This window comes from Protopterus annectens, chromosome 4.part0 (genome assembly GCF_019279795.1).
Source record: "Protopterus annectens isolate FY-2018-M chromosome 4.part0, PAN1.0, whole genome shotgun sequence".
Lineage (NCBI taxonomy): Eukaryota > Metazoa > Chordata > Ceratodontiformes > Protopteridae > Protopterus > Protopterus annectens.
The window spans coordinates 1,060,023,831-1,060,037,761 of NC_056733.1; the positions used below are offsets into that span (position 1 = coordinate 1,060,023,831).

General features: G+C 44.1%; 1 protein-coding gene and 1 non-coding gene across 2 annotated transcripts in view; both read left to right on the forward strand.

Moving 5' to 3' along the window:
• HSPA9 (heat shock protein family A (Hsp70) member 9) overlaps positions 1 to 13,931 on the forward strand; it is a 1,477,986-nt gene that overhangs the window by 722,214 nt on the left and 741,841 nt on the right. The window lies entirely within an intron of this gene.
• LOC122800600 lies at positions 12,782 to 12,850 on the forward strand. Its single transcript, XR_006364604.1, has one exon. It is a non-coding gene; the product is annotated as a small nucleolar RNA SNORD63 (small nucleolar RNA).

The following is a 13,931-nucleotide window of genomic DNA, read 5'->3' on the forward strand; positions in this document are numbered from 1 at the left end:
TAGGCATCTCAGTGAACTAGCAGAAATCCTGCCTGTGCCCCACTCAAGCCCTAGAATTCATAGGGGCCAGGTTAGATACACGAATCTCCCGAGTTGTTCTAACGTCAGTCAGGCTGAACAGCTTGTCGTATCAGGTGTTAGCCCTTCTTCTGAGCCCTGCTCCTCCGGCGGAGTTGGTCCTGAGGGCACTGGGGTCTATGTCAGCAGTGATCGGTCTCTCCATGCCCGTCTGCAGATGCGCATATTACAATGGACCCTTCAAGTCCAATGGTCCCTGTCAATCCACCCGTTAAGCACGCCAATACCCCTGAGCAGGGTGTGCAGGGACTCCCTTCTGTGGTGGTTACATGTGCAGGAACTCAGAGAAGGGAGGCCCTTTGTGATCCCCCCGGTCGAAGCCACATTGACCACGGACGCTTCTCACCTCAGGTGGGGGGGCATTGTTCAGGCAGATCCGTTCAAGGCACGTGGACTTCCCTAGAGACCGCATTGCATATCAATGTCCTAGAGATGAGGGCAGGGCTTTTGGCGTTGCAAACTCTCCATGACCTTCTTCCCCTGGGGACTATTGCAATCCAGACGGACATGTCAGTAGTCTGGTATATAAACAAACAAGGAGGGACCAGATCTTATCCCCTGTGTCGAGAAGCCATGAGAGTGTGGGAATGGGCGATTTCCACCAACCGCTTTCTGATAGCAACGCACATTCTGGGACGGTCCAACATATTAGCGGACAAGCTAAGTCGAGTGCTCCTCACTCCATATGAGTGGTCTCTGAATCAGTCTGTTGCGAAGCAGATCTTCCACAAATGGGGTCAGCCTCGCTGCAATCTTTTCGCTTCTCCTTTAAACACAAAATGCAGCGAGTACTTCGCGATAGTTCCCTCCAGAGGGGAGACCCCCATGGTCGCTCTAGTCCATGCTTGGCCCGCCGGACTCCTTTATGCTTATCCCCCCTCCCACTCATGATGAAATTCATCCAGAAAGCCTGTCGGTTGGGGAGCAGAGTTATCCTCATAGCCCCATTCTGGCCTCGACAGATCTGGTTCCCCTTTCTGCGGTCTCACAGTATGGCTCCTCCATGGATTCTGGATCCCAGTCCAGACCTAATCTCGCATCCAGCGAGATGCCATACCCCAAACCTGGTCAATCTCAAACTTTCTGCTTGGTTGATCCAGTTCCATTAATGGCTAGGACTCCCGGTATCTCATCCCCCGTTAAGGCCATTCTGTTGGCGGCTCATAAACCGTCTACCAGAAAACTTTACAACAGTAAATGGAAACGTTTCTCCATCTGGGCCAAAGACTTGGACCCATTTACTGTCCCTATTCCGACTATTCTGGACTTCCTTTCCCTGCTTTTTAGGCAGGGAGCAAGTGCCTCCATGGTTAAGGTGCAGTTGGCGGCCATCTCCTATTTTCATGTGGGGGGACGACATAGGCTCCTTAGCATCTACAAAGTTGTGCAAAACCTTCTTAAGAGGCGTTTTTCTTTTGAAACCACCTGTAAAGACTGTGGTTCCCCCGTGGGATCTCACTCTGGTCTCGCAAGCCTTGACGAGACCACCTTTCGAGCCTGCGGCCTCGGTTTTGTTGAAGTTCTTATCTTGGAAAACTGCTTTCTTGGTGGCTATTACTTCAGCCAAGAGGGTTTCAGAATTGCAAGCTCTGTGTATCAAACCTTATCTTTCACAAGGATAGAGTGTCCCTCAGGACTAATCCGTCTTTCTTGCCTAAGGTGGCTACAGAATCAAATATTAATCAATCAATAAATCTTCCTGTATTTTTTCCAAATTTTCACAGCAAAGGTGAATACACGGTGCACAAATTGGATGTACACAGAGAACTGCGTTTTTACTTGCACAGGACTAGAGAGTTTCGCAAGTCGGACCAGTTGATTGTTTCTTATGCAAAGTCGGCCATGGGCAAGGCAATTGCTAAAGTGACTGTAGCAAATTGGATCTGTCAGTGCATTATGCTGGGATACTCTTCGTCTGGTAAGCCAGCTCCGGTTGGCGTCTGTGCTCATTCCACAAGATCTGTAGCTACCTCAACAGCCTTTTGGTCTAGGGTTCCAGTAGACGATTTATGTTCAGCAGCTACCTGGTTCTCATCTCATACGTTCATTTCTCATTACAAGCTGGATATGATTTCCAGGAGTAGGGCTTCTTTTGGCTCCGCGGTGCTTCGGAATATCCTTTCGTAAGGACCACCCAGGTTCTTGTAGGTTAGCTGGGGACTCTGTCCCACAGGTTGCAGATCAAATGAAGTAACTACTTCAGATAAAGAAGTTATGTACTCACCATAACGTTCCATCTGAGTAGATACTTCATTTGTCTGCAACCGACCCCCCCTGCCATCCCCTGAACCTGTTGGGAATTTTTCTGATCATTCGGAGTTGGTTTCTGTCTGAAGTTGGTGAGGCAAAAAAAACGATCTGAGGTAATGTGGTTGGTGGTAGGGGATTATGGGTAGGGGGGAGGAGCTCGGATCTTGGAGCTTGGAAAGCTGCCGGATCGGATCCGACACCCACAGGTTGCAGACAAATGAAGTATCTACTCAGATGGAACGTTATGGTGAGTACTTAACTTCTTTTTCTACAGTGTTGGCCGTGTTTTTTTCTTAATTGCATAATGTCCAAAGACAAGGATAGAGAAGGGGAACCCAAAGAGCATAAGCGGTCAGGGTTCAAAAAATGTGATAAATGCACACAGATGTCTCTCACATATGGGCACACGAGCTGTTTATTCCCTTGGTGCCATCCATTTACAGGATCCCTGCACCATATGTCACTGGTTCAGTAGCAGGGTGCTCCATGAGCGTAGAAATTAATGGCAAGAGGTTTATTGAAAGGGCCTTTTCAAGAAGCTTTAGACAGCTTTCAGAGCTCCAAATCATCCTCCCCTTCAACCCAGTGAAAGTCAGCCGTATGACTTGGCTACATCAGCTTCAGTTTCAGAGCCACCTAAAAATGTGTCGTCGGAACAGAGGGCTCTCTATTCCGATAGACCCGGAACTACTACTTTGGTGCCAAAAGTGTCCATGGAGCTGACAGAAGTATTGAAGTCCATCTCCTTTTATTGGAGCCGATATCCCCAAAGTTGAGATTTCCTATCCTGGAGCGAGGGAGATCCCCTTCTTTGTCCACCCGTTCTTCCAGGAGTTTATCTGATGAAGATGTGGAGCAGGTGGTGAAGATTACTTCGAACACCGGCCCTGGCAAAAATGTTGTCCTCTCTGGACCCAAAGGGAATCTAAGCCATCCCATATGAAGCCTACTTCAATTCCTCCTCCGATCACTCTTGCATTTTCGGAGCCAGAGTTTGGATCTGATAGCAGCAGAACAGTCGGTACAGAGACCACTTTTGGAATCCGACTTTGGCTCTGTCCTCTGCTCCTTCTGATATCAAGGAGTCTAGGAGCAGACTCTCGTCAGTTGGTTCTGGGGAGGCAAACCGGCGCAGTCGTCCGATCTGACTCTATGCCTCAGCTAGGTTGAGCTCTGCTCCTTCCTCAGTTTCGGAACCATCTGCTCTGCCTTGGAGTCAGCGTTCTGTCTCTTCAGAGCAGAGGGTCTCCTCAGAGCAGGGCAGGGAGGCCTTTGAACTGAGGAGAGTGCTGTCTCCTCAGGAAGCCCTGCTCTCGGAGCCAACTTCTCGCCCCTCCCAGGTGCCAGTGTCTTGTCTGGTCACCACTGCCCCCTCCCAAGCACAGAGGCCCAGAACCTCAGGAAGCCCCTGCTGGTGGCATTGTCTCTTCCGGAGTATCCCTCTGAGGATGTCCCTCGAAAGAGACTTTGCAAGAGGAAGCACATAAACTCCCCCTGAGTCTGCAACTTCTGATAACCGATTAGGATGAGTGAAAGGGTCCCCACAGACCCCCTCTGACTGTCTCCTTTGCAGACATCCTTGAGATCCTGAAACAGAAGGGTGTCTGGAAGCCCACCAACCCTTACAGGACGTATTGGAATACCTGGAGGCTTTTGGGCCTTGCCCTTCCCTTCCACCTCCTGGATGACTCCCCCTTTTGACCAACTCTTACGCCTCATATCTCATAAGGCCTGGACATCGCCTGATAACAGTGGAGCCTGTTCGAGGAGGCCTAACAAATGTATCACTGCTCCCTCAAAATTTTTGATTAAGGGTGTCCCTGTAGATGTGATGGCGGTGGCGGCCACCACTAAGGAGCTAACAGAGAACCTCGTCTGTTCATCCTCTTAAAGAATCTAGGACTATGGACAGATATGGAAAGTGTGCTTTTTCTTCAGCAGCCTTCACCCTCCATTCACTGAATTGCTTTTCCCATTTTATGAGACTTCAAAGGGATCTCCTCGGAGAACTTGGAGATGCCCTTCAGGGTACCGTAGCTTCGAGGTCCATGGGCTAAGTATCCTCTCAGCTCTCTACCCTCAGTTCTATCGTAAACTCTTCCATGCGACTGATTTCATATGCAGCTGATGGAGCAAGCAGAGCAGCTGCAACAGAAATTTCCCTGAGGAGACATTCCTGTATATGCCTTAGCATATTTGCCGAACCCTTCAAGTCTTCCTTCACCAACGCCCTATTTGATGGTTTATCCCTTTTTGGACCAAAGGTGAAAGATACTTTGATCAGGTGCAAGCAGGACAGAAAACCCTTGTCTGCCATTGAAGTCCGTTTTTCTGCCCCATTTAGACCTTATCCCAAAGGTCAAAAAGGCAGAAAGATGTGGTTCCGCGAGTCCCAAAAAGTTTTTCGGATGCATGTGGTGACTCTTCCCCCAGGGGCAGAGGGGGAAGTTGCAATGGAAGACGCCAACCTCGCAGCAGAGGGGGTCTGCCGAATCAGGGCGACAGATGCGTTCTTTGACGAGCCCTTCCAGCTCTCCTGAAGGGGGAGGCCTGCCTGCTCTTCTCTGGAGGCAGTCAGTGGTCAGTTGTTTCTGTACCCAAGCAGGAAATTTCCCAAGACAAATGGGTACAAACAATTTTATACCTAGAGGCTACTGCATATAGTTTTCCATTTCTCCTCTCCATTAAAACCGTTCCTTACCAGAATTCCACATGGTCAAAAGGACTATGCAACACTAAATTATCTCATTGCTAGAAGAGTCATCAAAGAGGTCCCCGCAGACCAAATTGGGTCCAGAATTTAAGATAATTTTTAGTATCAAAAAAGGGTACTGGAGGTCCATTCTACATCTCAGCAAGCTAAACAAAGTAGTGAAGAAATCAAAGTTCCGGATGGGTCACTTTGTAGTCGATATTTCCATTTATCGGGAAAGATGATTGGATGTGCTCAATAGATCTCCAGGATGCGTACTACCATATAAAGATGGGCAGGCGATCCAGCAGTCATTTAAGCTTTCGGCTGGGAGCCAGTCATTACCAATTTTGAGCCCTGCTCTTTAGTTTCACTACAGCCCCCAGAGTGTTCAAATGCATGGCGCAGTGTTCACTGCTCACTTGAGACGTCAGGGAATTCTGGGTATTTCCGTACCTAGACTGGCTCCTCTCCGCCACCACCAAGAATCCACTACATGAGAGAGACAAAACAGTCATTTTGCACCAGACTAGGCATCGCATTAAATTTTAAAAATTCTGCCTTGTCGCCATTTCAGCATATTACCTTCTTAGGCGCAGAACTGGATTTAAGAACTATGATTGCAAAGCTTACCCCAGACAGAATACAGTCCCTTCATCAGCAAGTCAGAATTTTTATCTCTAAGAAAAAATGTTCAGGCCCAGATATGTGCTGCAAGTTTTGGGTACGGTGGCAGCAGCTATTCTAATTCTCCTAGCATGGCTGCACATATGAGGGTCCTGCAATGGTTACTATTTGCTCAGTGGTCAATGCAAGATATTCTGCTTTCACATCAGGTTATCATCACGGAATCTTGCAAAAAGGATCTCCTTTGGTGGCTGCAGACAGACCAGTTGCATCAGGGCTGCATTCTTGTCTTTCCCAAACTGAATGCAGTACTGACCTTGGATGCTTCCCAAATCTGGTGGGGGGCATTGTCTGGGGATGACAGTCCAAGGCCTATGGCAAGAACATGAAAGCCACTTGCACATCACCGTCCTAGAGATGAGAGTGGTGCCTTATGCATTGCAGGCATTTCAGGACTCTCTACCCACAGGAACAGTTGCATTTCAGACAGGCATTCAGTGTGGTATATAAACAAGCAGGGAGGAACCAAATCTTACCCACAATGTCGAGAGGCACAACGGGTTTGGCAGTGGGCAATCACTTCTCAGCGTTTTCTGGTAGCAACGCACATCCTGGGGAAATCCAGCGTGATAGACAAACTCAGCAGAGCTGTCCTGTTGCCTCATGAGGAGTGGTCTCTGAAGACAGATCGTGGAAAAGATATTCCAGAAATGGGGCCAGCCTTGCTGCGACTTTTTCGCCACGTCCATGAATGCCAAATGCAGCCAACTACTTTCACCCTCATTCCTCCTCTGGGGAGGTCACCCAGGGATGCACTGGTTAATGATCGGCCCCCGGGACTTCTCTATGCCTTTCCCCCTTTCCTCTAAATCCCAAAGTACTGCAGAAAGCCAGCTCGTCGAAAAGCACTATGATTGTCCTTGCTACATACTGGCCTAAGCAAGTATGTTTCCCCTTTCTTCGGACCCATTTGCTGGAGGAACCTTGGATTGTGGATCCATTTCCAGACCTCTTGACCCACTCTTCAGGGAGTTCCATCAGTCTGTCCAAACCTTCAAGTTGACAGCATGCCTGCTCCAGTTCCACGCTTAGCCAGGTGTTATTCCCTTTCCCCTGCAGTGAGTCATTCTTGCCTCATCCCACAAACCATCCACGAGGAGACTGTATTCCAGTAAGTGGAAGAGATTGTCATGCTGGGCTCCGGGACAGAATATAGAACCTTTTACAGCTCCTATTACTGCAATTCTAGAATTTCTTTCTAAACTTTTTGATGAAGGAGCTGCAGCAGCTGTCAGTTCAGTTGGCAGGGATTTCTAATTTCCGTACTGGAGAAATGGGAGTTCCTATTATGTTTCAGGCTGTGTAAAGCTTTCCACAAAGGTACCTTTCTTCTCAGACCCCCCCAATCAGAAAACCAACAGTTCCTTGGGATCTGCGTCTCGTTCTAACCTCTGATTTTTACCATCCTTTGAGCCCGCATATTCTTGTGATTTCAAGTATTTGTCGTGTAAGATTATCTCTTTAGTAGCCATAACCTCTGACAGGAGGGTATCGGAACTACAAGCTTTCTGTTCGTACCCCTTGTATCATTTTTCACAAGGATAGGGTATCATTGAGAACTAATCCTTCGTTTCTCCCAAAAGTCTGTTCAGGGAATAATGTAACTCAATCCATTGAATTGCCAGTATTTTTTTCCGAACTGCAGCAACAAGGCAGAATATAAACTGCATCGGTTGGATGTACATAGGGAGTTATGTTTTTACCTGCATAGGACAAAGGACCTCAGGACATACGACCAGCTTTTTGTGTCCTTTTGTGAAAAGAAAGGATTGCCAGTTTCCAAAGTAACTTTGTCAAAGTGGCTTACTGATTGCATTTCCTTCTCTTACAGTAAGAATAATGATTCTATTTGTGCAGCTGCCACATGGGTGAGACCTCATGCCTTCATCACACATTACAAAGTGGATGTGGCCTCCTGGAACAGGTCTTCCTTTGGATCCACTTTAGTGAAGTGTATTTTTTCCTGAGCCACCCTGGGATGAAGGGTGCTAGGGACGCTGTCCCAACCTGCAAGAATTATGGCCAGATAGGACAACATAACATTCCATGTTTGTTGTCCATCTCACCTACATTCTTCTGTCCTTCCTTCCTGCCCCCATCCTGTGTTTCTGGAGGAACTGGTGGGCAACCTTTACTTAGTTATGATGATTTGGAGTCTTTTTTTCTTCGGTTTGTATAGAAGACCGGACCACAAGCGTGAAATTCAAAATCGTGAACAATCTACACACACACAATACACACCTGCACATACACAGTGTCCCCCTAAACAAATAATCCTACACTATAGTTAAGCAGGGGGGCAAGCCCCCCCCCCCACACCCCACTGCTTTAATATTCTAACTCAGAGATTGCACAAACGCACACAAGGCGCAAACACACACACACCACAGTCACACACTAAAGCCCCTCACAGTTGCACACAGATACTTATCTGAACCGCAACACCAGAAGCACTAACTCATTATCCCTTAACATCAGGATTTTTACTTTCGCGTTTCTGGTCTTTCGGTAATGTGGTGTATCAGGCTTCTGGTCTCAGTATTTCATGCGTCAGGATTCTGAGCGTTCGGTGTTCCGTAGGGGACCCATATGTGTTTGTATATGTTTTTATATAGATATATATATATATATATATATATATATATATATATATATATATATATATATATATATATATGTGTGTGTGTATGGGAACACTTCACATAATCGAATTATTAAAATCTCGATTTGCATATGGTTGAGACCATATGATCGAGATTTTAATAAATCGAATGTGTGTAGTGTTCCGAAATAACACTTTACTTACCTGAATACATTACGTGCACACAGAGGCAAGTATTGTTGCATGCCTTGTGTGTACGTAATGTATTTTTTGTTTCGTGGTGTTGGCAGGAAGTAAAGAAATCTCCAGTTTTGCGCTTCCGCTCTGTAGCGCGATCTTGGAGTTGGTATATTTAAGTAGGGGGGGTGTGGGGCACAGCCCCCACATGGGTGCAGGGGCAAAGCCCCTGCAAAAGCTTGTGTTTTTTTTTTGTTTTAATGGTTTCCCTTCAGAAGTTCGAGTTTCCGAAACTCGAGCTTTTGGTTTCGGTTATTTGTAGTTCGAGATTTCGGAAATTCGATCAGAAGTGAATCCATATATATATATATATATATATATATATATATATGTATGTTTTTTTTTTTTCTAGTATACTGATTGGGTTGGTCTAAATCTTTCCAACAAGATCTGGGGATGTGGCCTGGAGCATCATGGGATAGGGGTTAGCCTTGAGTCAGTGGAAGCTCTCGCTTTAGTATTCAGTGATTCAGAGCTGAGGTAGGCTCCAAACCCAACCTGCATGAATGTAACCGAGATGGACAACAAACTTGGAATATTATGGTAATTACTTAACTTATTTTCTATAATGCGTTGTGGCTTGTTACTAATGTTTTTCAGCTACTTCAATATTATGTTTGCACATTTCCCAATGCAGCAGTCTTGCCATATCATGCATTTCAGTATCTAGTCGTCATGCCGTTAGTATGTCACAACCAGCAACAGGATATGTGTGATTGTTTTCAGTTCTGTTGTACAAAACCTACATTTGTCTTTCTCCCACATGTTCAGTGGACTTTGTAAATCGGCACATACATAGTCCACTATCTTGGGACGCCAATGTTAACCTTTTATCTTTTGGTTTAAATTCACCTGTCATTATTTTTGTGTTCTATCCTGATCAACAAGAAGTTCCAAGAGTTTTCTGTACTTGCAGCTATATTTATGCATTTTCCACATTTCTTGGCTTCTCATCTGATCCTGCTGTTTATATTCTTTTGTTTTTGGCACATTCACTTGCTGCCTGATTTTTACCTACTTATGGTTTGTTTGACACCGATATTTTTCTGCTAAACTAAGTAGGGAAGTAGTCTTAGACTTATTCTCATGCTTTAAAACTTTGTCAACGTTTGGGTCTTGGTCAGCAGGTATGTATGCAGTCCGATTGCAGATCTATACATGTAGTCAGTTTCAAGGAGATCCAGATCTCCTTCAGAATGGGGAGTATATATAGTCTTGGTAAACACTGCTTTTTTATAAATTATTTGACAAGCTTGAAGCATCCTTTTCCTGTCCACCCGACCCACCACCTTTTGGGGCCAGTGAGTCGCTCTTAAAACTGCAGGTTATGCCAGAAGTGTAAATTGTTTTTTTGCTTGGACTTTGTTCGTAGATGTCAGAGCTGTTTTCAGTATTAATTTTATTTTTTTTAAATATTCCATACCAAGTTTCATTCACATTTGTTAATGTTTTATTTTTGATCCTTCATCAGCTCTCAAATATTTATACACTCCCTCTTGCTCAAGTTCCTTTGTCACATTCCTGGCCCACGTCACATTCATCAAGACCAAATGACACTTGTATCATCTGAAAGTTTGCATCACTTGCAGTTGTGCTTTCAGTACCACATCTGATAAGCTGTGCAGTTTTAAATCATCCACAAAAAGCAAAGTCTTTACACTTGGTTATTTTCTGGGATCCAAACTGTAGCCATGACTTTATCTGTTAAATAGCTAAATGGGTTAAAGGCAAGGCAAAAGAGCAGTGATCATTCACTCTGGAATATCCTCCTTTGAATTTTTATCCCTGGAATAATAATTTGTCATTTATCATAACTTAACTGCATAGTGGTTTGCCCCTCTGTCATGGTTGCTGTAATGTAATCGAGCAGTGTAGGGTGTATCTTGCTCAGTTTTAAGTATTCTTTTATCCATGAATGTGGGATACTGTCAAATGCTTTGTAGTCTAGCCATGCTTAAATTGTTCTCCTTTTTGCAGTTCTCTGTTATGACTTTATTTAACAACAAATGATCCTTTGTTCCTTATGACCTTTTTTTTGCTATCCCTTTGTTCTGTTGGCCATGATTTGAGGGGTTTCTCATAAACGACTATAAACTCTGCATCAGTTCCAGTGTGTAGTTTGTCATCAGAAGGCAAGTTTTTGATCTATAATTAGGAAAACTTGCAGGTTCAGTCTTAAGTAGTTTTTTTGTTAACCAGGTTGGTATCTGTTCAGGTTGCCCATATACCAAGTTGTTACTTGCTTCTTGGAGTATTAAATAAAAAAATAAATTGCGCACTTTCCTAGGACTTTTAGGGTTTGTCTTGCTTGGGACATAGATTTGGCCAACATCCCAGCCACTTGAGGGCCAACTGCAGGCAAGAATAGGGAAAAGAACACAAACACAGATTTATTAAAGAACTCGAGGGTGCCGGCTGTCAGCCTTCCAGGAGTACATCAAGGATAATCCAGCTATATTTTAAAGTTTAATACTATGGTACCTGTTGGCTTAAATTTAGAGGTAAATTGGAAACAGTTATGTAATTGAATAATTAATGGCGCTATGTAAAAGGTTTGTGAAATGTGTTTGTATTACTTCTGGAAGGCTGAGAGCCGAGGAGCTAGAGTTCTTTAATAAATCTGTTTGTATTGTGGCTGGTTATGGATTCTTTGCTTTTTCTTCAAGTTGTTGAACAAGTAAGAATAGGGGAAAAGCCCTTGTCATTTGTCTTGAGTTGGTGTTTGTGAAGCCCCATTATGAAGGCCACAGATTTAGCTGTTAAAGGATTAGTAATGGACAGGGATGCAGGCTGGCAGCCATCCTAACACTGTTGGAACTGGAAGGTGGTGCAGGTCTGCAGACTAAATGGCAGGACCAAAGTCCTAGATAAGTTCTTGGGTTTGTAGGTAGTTAATAGACATGTGGTCCAGTAGACCATTGGAGTGTAGTAAAGTTTCCAAATTGTCCCAGAGCATTGTGCTTTTGTCACTTGCTGAAGGAGAGACAGTAGGCAAATGAAGGCTGAGAAACCGTGTGAACCACAGGAAACAGCTCAATAACTTGGTCGTAATCTTGTGCTGTAACTGAGCTGCAGCAAAGCAGTCGGAAGTAGTGATCATATCTCCTTCAGCCTGCTAGTTAAGGTGAGTAATGTTGGCTGGCTATATGGGGAGTAACTGGTGCCCTGGTAAGAGACATCCTTGTTGTTCTTTGAGGGGTGGGTGTTGTACTGGGAAGTGTGCTGAGATGCAACGTGTTTGGAAGCAAGAGCTGGAGATGCTCTCTGAAAGAACTTTGCAGCATGAGAATCCTGAAAAGGTTCCACTTCAGCAGTGTGATTTTTATGCATCCTTGTAGTGTTTTAAGGCAAGTGAGCACATTGTTTGCTTCTCTTGATCTTTACCTCAGGCCATTTGAATTTGCCTCGTTTCCTAACTGCTGATGTAGTTACAGGTTCATAGGAGATGGCTAGGCCAATGCTGGACAGTTTAACCCGATTTTACCAAATGTGTGGTTGTGCCTATGCATTGTCTTGCAGACTGTCCATGTTCATAAGGGACATGGGCAGTACCCCAGGTGTGAATTTGCACTCCCCCATCCATTGATCCAAATTGAGTTTGAAGTGGGCTAAGGAAGGGTTCTTAATGTGAGAGTAGGAAGCCTGTTCCAAAGAAAGGGCGATCTCTCCCTTTGTAATACCAGTGATATGAAGTTCCTTGGTTCCCTGTTGATTGAACTGTGCATATTGGTAAAGCAGCATTGTGACAGTCACCCCACCACCACCACCGCCTTACACCTTGAAGACAGGGGGTGTCTGTTTTTGTTCTGTGAATGTAGGAGCTATGAAGTTTACATCCTCAAGTTTTTAATTGAATTGAATATGTGGAAGTGTAGTGTGTGGATAAAGCTTGAACTCTGTAAGCTAGCTAGAACAAAGATTTTGGTCACTGCAGTTGGTCCTTGTAGTATTTGCCTCCCCAAACTCTGTTGATATGTGCTTCTCTTCACACACTGCATCTGTCATTTTTTCTCTCCATTTACTTCTGACATTTCAAATACTCCTGACAGCCATTGTTAGCACTGCAGTAGGTCTGTAAAGTGGAAGGTGTTATTTCAGACATTTTGCTGCTTTTTAGAAATGCCCTAACAAGTTGCTAATGAGCAGTGTAACAGCTGTGACTGATTTTATGTTGTATGTATTAGAAGTGTGGATGAGCAGCTCATTGAATTAGCTTCTTAATGGTGTTTGCATCAGTGCTGTGATGATTTTGCCAAAACATCATTCTGATGTAGATGGCGTTAACTTTTCAGTTACTGAGCACACAGAAATGCACATGAATGTGTAACAGTTTTGAGTGTAAAGAGACAGGCAGCATTGAAGTTCTTAGTAATGTGATGTGCATCGACTAGGCTGCAGTCAAGGGAGCCCACAGGATTTTTTGCAGGGGGGTGCAAACCCAGAGCCCTGCCCACACAGCTCCACCCCCTCTGTCCACGCTGCCATTCCAGTGTCCCATTACTTGGATATTTCTCCCCATTTGTCATAGACACTGTTCAAATCTGTGTGCATACTGTTTTATGCTTTACTTCTACAATGATTACAGATATTTGGATTTCATTTATAACTTATTTCAAATTTTATAGCACAAACACTGATAGACATTTACTAAACAAAGCAATAGTCTTACAATGAAAACAGACTTATCATTAAAACTTCTCTACCTTTGAAACCCACATTCACTGAAACAGCATTGAAACCCACATTCAAAGAAAATGCATCTGGCCAGTGGCAGGGTAAGTCTACCTTTGGGCTGTTTTCAAATCATAGGCTCCTTGCACACATTTTTAGAACCATGCAAAAGTTCTTTGATTCACCTTCCTGACTGTATTAATTATACTATATAATAATTTAATTATATATCTTGTATAATACAGCACAATTTGTTAGTGTGTTTTAAATTTATAGTTCTGAACATTTTTTCTTTTAAGCAATGAAACAAATCATATGAACCAATAATGAGAATCTGCCCAGTTCAGAACATTTCAACCCCTAAAGAGCCACTCAGACTTCTGTCATACAATCCACCAATATCAATCAATATGCAGTATCTCTGTAGAAGTCATCTGAATAATTCCGCATTAAAGAGATCTGAAACCAATGAAGAGGTTGTTGCTAGAAAAAAACTTTATATTTCAGTGTTCCATTTACAAATTCAGTGCCTGTTGTCCTTGAAGAATAAATTGCCTATGTTACATTAAAAGAAATGGTAAGCTGCTATATTGCAATAGGGAATGGGTGGCAAGCTATAAAACAGGTTTGTAGTTATTAGGTGTCTCATCCAAAGGGGGACATACTAAGGACTGCAGTACCATACCCCCTTAAAATACAAATGTACATGCTGTA